Below are 10,065 nucleotides of genomic sequence, written 5' to 3'. Positions count from 1 at the left end.
CTCCTATTCAAACTCAGCTGGAGGCAAAGTGTGTGTGTTTGTGTTCAGAACTTCTGCCTTTGTGGGGACATATTGAACTTTTGTACCAATAAGAACAATTTGTTACATGACAACATGTTTGAAAAGTTGTGGAGAAATTGGGGAAGACTTTCTTTGAAAACTATGTAATTATTGCAAAGTGAAAACTATTTGGAAGAGAGAACATTTAGGAAAAGTGGAGACCTTTTTGGAAAGTGGGAACTATTTGGGGAATGAGTAGCCAACATTTTGGAAAGTGAGGACATGTTTGGACAGTGAAGCGTATCAGGGATAATGAGGATATTTTTAGAAAGTGAGAATAACATTAAAAAGTGATGGGATGTTTTAACAAGTATGGACACTTATGTAACAAGTTTTGGAAAGTGATATGCACGTTTATTTGCCAATATATCCAAATGATACTTTGATCCTCCAAAATACATTTTCTCTAAATATATGTAAAGTATTTTAAAATGCACAAACACAGTTATTTGTTATTTTTATCAATATTAAGCAGACTCTTTCTCTAAGTGAAGGCTGTAAGTATCAAAGAGCTTTGAGGCAAACTGCTGAAAAGGCAGGTGATGCATCCACCTGACCAGGTGATCAATCCAGTGGAATTTACATTAGAAACAACTGACAGGTTGCATCTCACTGTTCTCCTCAAGTCATTTCAAACTTTCGCCTTAATCCTACACACGCCCAGCTCCTCCGCTGTCTTTCTGTCTCTTCTACTGACACTAAACTCACACAATCAAACACTCACACACTACTCGCCTCCAGCCAAAGGGTGAGACTCACAGGAAAAACGAGTTTGACAGCTCTTCTGCAGCTTTGGTTGAATTTTATTGTCGTTTTCTGAGATGCTCAAAATCACGTAGTCTGAAGATTGCACAATGTTCACATAAAATAGATGGATTAAGATGCAAGATTCTTGATTCATGCTTTATTTAGACATATTTTCACTCATTTTGTTCATATCTATTATCTTTGACGATTTGTTATCAGGATCAGCCAAGATGCCAGTTTGTGCTCAATTACAGTTACTAGAAGGATTTTAAAGGTCTGTTCTTACTAAAAGTCACTCAGAGTCACTGTTTTCCTCTAAATAAATCTCCAAATGTTATTCATTATGTCATTTATCATCCTGAAATAATGAAACGCAGCCAGGTGCAGATCAGTGAGAGTTACACAACTCTTCTGTAGTTTATGATACTTTATCTCGCTGTTGCCTGGGTGGTGCTTTATTATGGTCCCCATCACCCTGGTGAAGGTGAGATAGGCAACAATAATTGGTGAATACAACAGGGTTGCAAGTCAATTATTAAATGCTTCAATGTCTTTGAGCACCTGCAGAGTATTTCAGCATCATAAAGTACTCACAGTATCATTGTTTGATTCTTTGTCTGTCTGCAGGCAGTGCGGCCTTCTTGCAAGGATTGAAATTAGTTGTCATAGAAGAAAATTTCAGATGTACAGTGCTGAGAAATTGTCAAGTTGTCAAGTATGAAACTGCTGTAGACTTTTAATCATAGACAACTGAGATGAAATGGACCAACGCAAATTCAAAAACTTCCCTTTTCTAGTTTGTATTTGTACTGAGTAAACAGTATAACACAGCTGTGATCCTTCTTTTCAGCCACGCTAACAAAGTGGCCGTAGGGAAGTCAACATTGGACGGTCCGTCCACATCAACTGGATGGACTGACATGATGTACAGACATTACTGGCTTTGGTGACTTCATTGACTTTTCTTCTGGTGCCAACTAGAAAATAAACATTTGTCATTTTTAGTGAAATCTGTCCAATGAAGTATTGGATGGATTGGCAGGAAATGTTTCTATGTTCCCCTCATGATGAACTGTGATCACTTCCCTGACTTCATATCTTACACCATCATCAGGCCAAAAACATTTGGTTTATGATAAATACCTGCTAAACTAACGACTTTCCCATCAGCCTCAGCTGTACTTTGTCTTCAGTACTAATTAGCAAACGTTAGCATGCTAAACTAAGATGATGAACATGGTAAAAACATCAGCACGTTAATATGGTGACAGTAGCATTTACCTCAAAGTACAGCCTCATGGAGCTGCTGTGGTTGTAGATTCTTAGTCTTGTTATTTGTTTGACCTTTATTTCACCAGGATGTTGTAAGATGTCATAAGATCAAAACATTTTTTTCTTGGGGAAAAAAAAACCAGCAGCACAAATATGTGACAGAGAAGAAGCTGTTTGCACAAGGAAAAAGGAAGAAAAACAAAGAGTCAAATATCAGACAAACAGAATACAGACTAACGTTACCAGTTGGCATTTTTGCAGTTTTTGGGTCAAGACTCATAACAAACATTTCACAAGCATGCCTCTGCAGAAGACGCTCACTTGTAGGCCAGTATTTTCTTCTTATTTTGACCTGATAAAGTCCATAAATACTACTGTGATAACATTTAAAAGATGTTAAACTAAGAGCTGCAGTTCATGGACAGTCTCCCTACACCACCGTGTCACGCAATAAACTCTGCAACTATTGAGGAATGTAGCGTGTGCGTGTTTGTAAGTTTGTGGGATCAGGAGTTATGAACATGCATGCAAGAGTGAAAGTGTAAGGGAGCAGATATATAGTGGAGTGTTTTCTTGCAGTTTGTGATTTATTGCTCAAGCGTAATTGCAGACTCGGTGTGGATGACAGGGTGCAGAAGAATTTTTACCCATCATATTTTGGGGATATGATGATGAATCCAGCAGCTCTACACTTTTAATGGTATCAACGTAGTCTTGGAGTGTTGTGAGTGACTCATAAAGGTAATAAACTACACTGACATTTTTCTCGGGGGGAAAAACAAAAGTCCCACCTTAAAATCATGTCGTTCCCGCGGCAGATGGAATTCAAAAACACGCCTTTGCCTGCACATAAACCGCCACAGATATACACCTTCGGCCAAGACAGCATTCCAGCGCAGGTCTTCTTCTTCTTTAAAAGCTGCACTTTGCTTCCTAATATTCGGTTCTGAGAGCTCTGTTGACACTTGAGATGATAAAAGTTTTGACCTTGAACTCTTGAGTCTGTATGAGCATGTTAACTTTACCTCGGGGGGGTAAAATAATAAATTAAGTCCTCTGCACAAAAAAAAGTAAAAACTAATCATTGAATTCACTGAATTCTGTGTGTGTGTTTTTCTGTCCTCTGGCTGACTGAGTTAAATAACATCAGGGTGTGTATTCCAGGCGTAGTCCCAGCGTTCCCACCCTTTCCCATCTCCTTTCATTTGTGATTATTGGAGACAGGATAAGGCTTGCCCACGTTAATGGGTTTTCTATGATGGCCTGACATATCACGTTGTTTGTGTGCTGACAGCTCAGGGATAGGAAATGATAATATCATGTAGCATGAGAATTAAAGGTCTTGGAGTGGTATTTGATGAAGAATCAATGTAGAATCAAGTTATAATCTGGATCATTTCCCCACATCTGGCACTTCCTGTCAATCTCTGATCTGAGACAATCATTCATGCCCTCATATCTACTTTTAACTTTCTGTATTTAAGCATCACCGAACCATCTTTATCTGACCTTCAACTGGTCTAGAAAGCTGCAGCAAGACTAAAAGAGAGAGACCATGTTTTGTCCTGTCTCTCTCTCTCTCTGATTTTTGTCTATAAATGACAGCATGAACTTAACCCCGTCCATATTTCAGATGCTGTCCACATACCACAAGGCTAAAAAAAAACTGAGGTCATCTAAGCTTCTGTCTGTTCATCATTTTAAGAAAAACAGTCATGATTTGTGGTGACAGAGCTTTCTGAGTGTCCAAAACATACCTTTAAGCATCCTCTCTCTCCTTAAATTCAGTTATCTCAGCCCATAAAAAGCTCTACTAATCATTTATTTAAAATACTAACAAGGAATCACATCATTGCCTATAACATGAAAGGGTGACAAATCTATGCAGAATAATCTCCAACAGCTTTACTGAGCATTTTAGACTCTTTTAGCTTATCGTTTTGGTTTTGCTGCACATTTACTGTACTGCACTACTCATCAGTCCTGTTTCCAGCAGCATCAGTCAGCTGTTTTCAGTTGTTTTGCTGCCCAGAACTAAAATGAAATGGAAGATTTATCATCTAAAGAGGCAGATATTTTTCTCAGGAGTTGGTTGAGAGCTAAAAGTAAAGTGAATATTGGATTTAAAGTCATCAGGTGGACACGAGCACAACTCCAAATGAATGTTGCTCTGTGTCTGCTGTGTGTGTAACCGGTCACAACAACTTTATAAGGCAAGTCGGTATTTTTCACCTTGTTGTGATGTGTTTCTGCCCCTTGTTGCCAGAAAATCTATAAATGCAGATTCAAGAAGGAAGTTAAAACACTTCCTTTCCCAGATTTTTCAGATTTCCTCTTGTAGCTGTATGAATTCTGTTGCTAGTGTGACTTTCTATATATCTATAGGCGGCATGCTGGCTCAGTGGTTAGCAAGAAGGGCCTGGGTTTGAACCCCAGCTTTCCCAGGTCCTTTGTGTGTGTGGAGATTGCATGTTCCCTCTGTGTTTGTGTGAGCTGAGTGCTTCTGTTTCCTCCCACATTCAAAGACATGTATGTCAGGTTTAATACTCCTGTCAGTGACCAAGGCACCGGCAAAAAGAACTGGAGTGGGATCCCCCACAGGGATCAATAAAGCACTTCTTCCTCTTCTTCTTCTTCTTCTTCATATCTTTGTCTTTCACAATCCTGCAAACCAGTGGCTCCCAACCTGGGGGTCAGGCTCCCCCAAGGGATCCCAGGAAAAATGCTCGTTAAAGACAAAGGTAAGGAAATATATTTCTGTTACACAAAAATCTAATCACTAAGAGATGCATGTACAGCTATACAGTAAATTAAGTTAATATGACTTCATTAGTATTTTGGGGGTGTGCATGCTTTGATGCAGAAAACTGAAGGACATTTTCAAAGTACAATCATCTGTACTCATCCTGCTTGAGCTGTTTTAACCTTTAAAATGAATATTAATTTTATTCAACGCCCTGTGATCGCCTCCAACTTGGCTCCTGCAGGTGAGCTGAGAAGAAACTCCTGGATTAATACATGCTCCACACCCATGACCACACCTGGAATGAAGGGAGGAGTACTGCTCATTAATCCTGCTATCAAACGAACCCCCCCTATTCCAACACACACACACACACACACACACACACACACACACACACAGACACACACACACACACACACACAGATTCTTCTTCATGTGTTAGCAGTGCTGTGCTGACTCAGACTGTATCCCTGCATGTACAGACAGCTCTTTCACTTTTACACTCTGCAAGAGGAGGAGTGTTTTAATTGTTTTGTTTTGTTTTTTCACCGTCTGAGAGGCTGTCTCACCTTGTTACGTTCTTGGCATTTTCAGTCTGAACAATGTGTGTGTGTGTGTGTGTGTGTGTGTGTGTGTGTGTGTGTGTGTGTGTGTGTGTGTGTGTCAAGGGAAAGTTTTCAACCATAAAACAAAAGGATTAAATGTGGTGATGAGTGATGATAACAGCTTGTGTTCAGGGTGTGGCTGCTTCTATAACATTGTTCTCAGGGTTTAATAATATTAAATGAAACCAGGAACATGAAGACCATTTTTATGACTGCATTTCATTGTGTTGTGAGGTGCTTCAGTCACTCCATTGCTATTATATGCAAATCTCATCCTAATACAATTACCTTTTAACCAAATTTGGTCCAGTTGTAACCTTAAGTTCATCTTTTGATCTGCAAATCAGCAAATGAATGCGTGCCGGGATCTATTCAGGTGCGTCATGAGCGTAAGTAAGTTTATTTATTTAAAGTACAAAATTACAGCAGTAGAAACAATATTAAAAGAATCAAAGGAAAAATCAAAAGTGTGACTCCTGCACTAGGGAGACAGATTTAGTTGTTGTAGTTAAGTTCACACACATGAATCAAATAAGCATAAAAAAATCATTCATGCATTTATTACTACATTGTTGATTTAAGAGTTCACAGAATGAACATAGCAGAGCTGGTTTTGCACTCATGCATGGGCGTGGTGTTTTCTGTTCAACACCCTCAAGGCTAAAGGCCTGTCAGAATAAATTCCATGCCCGCACCCGCATAAGCAGGTGGTTCAGAGAGGACGAATGCAAAAATGAAATTATGTAACTAGCGGCTTAATTGCTTTAAAAATGTTAAATGTTTAGCAAAAACTAGCGCTAGCAAGAATTAGTTCAGTTTGCATTTAACTAAATCAGTCAATCTGAAATAATAAAGGCCTTGAAATGGTGCTGCAAGATTATGTAATAGCACAGGTGTTGCTGTAAAGGATGTGGCTATTCTGATGTGGATTTTCTATATTTTTTATTGGCAACAAATCAACAATGAACTGATCTAATTACAAGTATTGTGCGTGTATCCAAAGCCTGATACCGTAGACCTCCATTGTTGTCCAAAGACTAATAACAGCGCAGTTTCTAAACGGCTTAAAACTCTTTGAGATGAAGGAACATGTCACCCAGTGCAGCTGTTTGGGTCATTTCTGTGTTTTTAATAGTTTTTGGACAATAAAGTAGGTCTACGGCACAAAGGAATAAGATAGATAAGACAATGGTTTGGCTCTGCACATGAGATTTGTTGACAATAAGAAAAATATAGAAAATTGCAGCCAAAACCTTTAACAAACCTTTAACCTTTAATAAATAGACAAACAGCCAGAAATCATGAAGCCTACCAACAATACAACACCAAAACAACATCTCTACTGGCACAAAACGAAAGAAGCTTCTTAGAGACTCCATCAATATGACTCAGTTATTTGTTTTTTCTCCCTTATTGAAGCACCAGATGATTCTGTTTGCTTTGTATACACAGACGCTATTTGCACACATTTTAAATGTACTGATACAGTACAGTGCAGCGGAGGTTAGGGTGGAGCTGGGTACGTAGCAACCAGAAACCACAAGACATACTGACACACACACACAAACACAAACACACAAACACACTGGTATAAAGGGAAGAGTTGGGAGTTTTATTCTAGAGGCTTTTACAGCTGTAAATTTTTAATAAAGCGCACCGAATCCAGGTTGAATTGAAAAGACAATAGGGAGCGAGGAGAAAGAAAGAATGAGCTCTTATGCTTGTGTTTTGCACCTGCACAGGTGTGTGTATGTGTGTGTGTATGTGTGAGAGAGAGAATAAGACAAAGACAAGACTCATGCAGTGCCTGAAGGACTTTGCACCAAATGTGAAAGAGGTGACTGTGCAGGGAAACGGTGAGAACTGAGAGGAGCTGTGTTCACTCACAACATGGCTGCCCGGATCACCCATGTTTATTTTCACATGTGTTATCGCTGAAATTACAAGAAAACTTTAAATCCGAAGATTCTGAGCTGTTGTGAATGTGAGTTTTTGTCCGTTTCGTATCCGGCTGGCTGGACGGTGGAGCAGGCAGCTGTAACGCACCGATCCTGTGACAGTAGCGTACCTGTGCAGCAGGGTGACATGGATATGCCTCCTGGGGGTATGGAGACACAGCCAAGGGTGGGGAGGAGGGGGTGAATGGGAGGGAGGGGCTGTCAGATAGCTAGCTGTCACATGACACCTGAACCAATCTGGGTCACTGGTCTCATGGGAGACAAATGATGCTGCTCCACCTCCACGTACACAGAGGAATTCTTTCACTTCTGGCCTGACAGTGGAGATTGTCTTTGATGTAATGGCACTTTATTTGGACAGCTGAAGGACTACAGCAGTGTTTTTGCATGTTTGAGTTCACTAACAACAAATTATGTACAGCTTATGTTACATATCTGTTCTCCAATGCATGAAGACTTGAAAAATGAATGTCCAACAAAGTGAACATCATGTTCTCCTTCTACATTATCATTATCATTGCATGGCTGTGCAGCATTACCACACTATACCTACATAAAAATCAGAAGTACTGTAAGAGCAGACATGATGTTAATTGTAAAGCCAGTCTCCTGTGTGTGGAAGATGATTTCATTATTAATCATTAATAATTAAAAAGTAGTGAAAAATTGCATTTCCAGTTTCTCAGAGGCCATGGTGACGTCTTCAACTTGCCTGTTTTGTCTGACTAATAGTCCAAAAGCTTTTTATATGCAATTCACCATCAAATATGATGAATAAAAACAGCAAATCATCACATATAAGGAGGAAATGTTGGGTTCTTCTGCTTGAAAAATAACTAATGATTATAAAATGATTATCAGAATAGTTTGCAGATAAACTTTCTGATGGTCGACTAATAAATATATAAGATAAGAGTAAAAAATACATGCATGTACATATATTAAAACTACTTTAGGGTCAAACTTGATGGAAAGCAGTGGCTGCCTGTAGGGATTGTAAAACGCGTTCAAAGAGCAGTAATGTAAAATGAGTATTTTTTGCAATAAATGGGCTACAAACAACATGAGAAAACAGTAATATGGTCATTTAACAAGAGAAATAAGTTCAACATTATGGAAAAGTTCAAAAGTACAAACTACCAACACCTCTACAGCTCATATTGTTTCTCATTTGATATAAAAATGATCATTTATGGTTTTAGAAGTAGCTACATAACATTTCTTAACAAACTACAGTTTGCGTGCATGTCTTATTGTGGTTTTGCTTTTATTGTGTCAGACTAATTTATGTATTTTACATACTGTGCATGCTTTTTGTATCTGTGCTTCTGCTTTGCATGTTCTAGTTAGTGTCTAACAATGCAGCTCAGTGTGATCTTATGCAATCCACTTTTCTATTAACATTAATATCTTCATGTATTTATTGTGCATATCTTGTATCATGAGTCTCTGTGCGTTGCATGTTTTAAGGATGTCCTGAATGATGTTTTTATATTAATATTATATATGTTCTTCATTTTATTAATTGTTCCACATGCTCATAAAAGACTTCAGTAACTTTGTAATTTCAATCTCATTTTCATATTCTGTTTCTAGGGAGACTCTGTAACATCTGTCTAAGACTACAGATGAAAAATGGCCTCTTAGCTGACTCTGGCACATTTACAGCACTGTTTATTAATGTGCGCTGTCCCTGTTAAAATAAATAAAACAAATAAATCCATCCGCCTGGTGTATCTGTGCAGCTTCTCCGCTGATTACCTGGCAACCTCATCTGGCGACTGTCGGTATCAATCTTCTCATCTCACTGTCAGAAATAAAGTAAATATTTCCAAAATGTTGAAGGATTTCTTTTATAGTCGCACTTTATGATTGTGTCTTCACTGGCAAGTGCAGTATCATGTTGACGTTTTATAAGTTGTACTGGTTTTATTGTTTTCACTGGTCTTATTGTGTGTTTTTTAATGTATAAATGATTATAAGTATCTAAACATGTCTGGAGATGAATGTTCTGATGCAGGGAGGGTGAGACCTTCTAATCCTGAAGGGACAATAAAGTCTATTATATCTTATCTTTGAAGCTGCAACATGGAGCATCAACAAATCATTAACAAGTTGATGTAGACACATTACCATCATTACCATAAATTAATTAAACAATTACTGGAATTTAATCTAATAATTACTATTTTTTAAAACATTTTCATTAAGTGGTTTGTTTGTGTTTAGGGGGGTCACATTCTGTTCTGGGCCACAAGAATGCCTGAGCCACTTCTGGTATGTGCTATAATATGGGTGTGGTTGGCAGACTGTAACAGATGACACACACACACACACACACACACAGCCTCCTCAGCTTATTTTCAGCCTCCTCCTCCTGGATCTTAAAACTTATTAGGTCTCTAAGGAGGAGGAGAAGGAGGAGGAGGAGGAGGAGAAGGAGGAGGGCAGTGGTGGGGTGAGGAAGGAGGTGAGAGATGTGTGAGAGCTGAGCACCAGTTGTCACCTCTCTGTTACACTGTCAGCAGCACCATGAATACCAGCTCCATGTTATTCAGAGACATCAGGAGTAAACTGTTTGCTATCAGGTTAATACACACACACACACGCACACGCACACACACATACACACACACACATATACACTGACATTATCTTGGCTGCAGGCTTCTTCGGT

This window comes from Thunnus thynnus, chromosome 8 (genome assembly GCF_963924715.1).
Source record: "Thunnus thynnus chromosome 8, fThuThy2.1, whole genome shotgun sequence".
NCBI classification, from domain to species: Eukaryota; Metazoa; Chordata; class Actinopteri; order Scombriformes; family Scombridae; genus Thunnus; species Thunnus thynnus.
The sequence above is the reverse complement of the archived record's forward strand: the minus strand, read 5'-3'. Positions refer to the sequence as shown.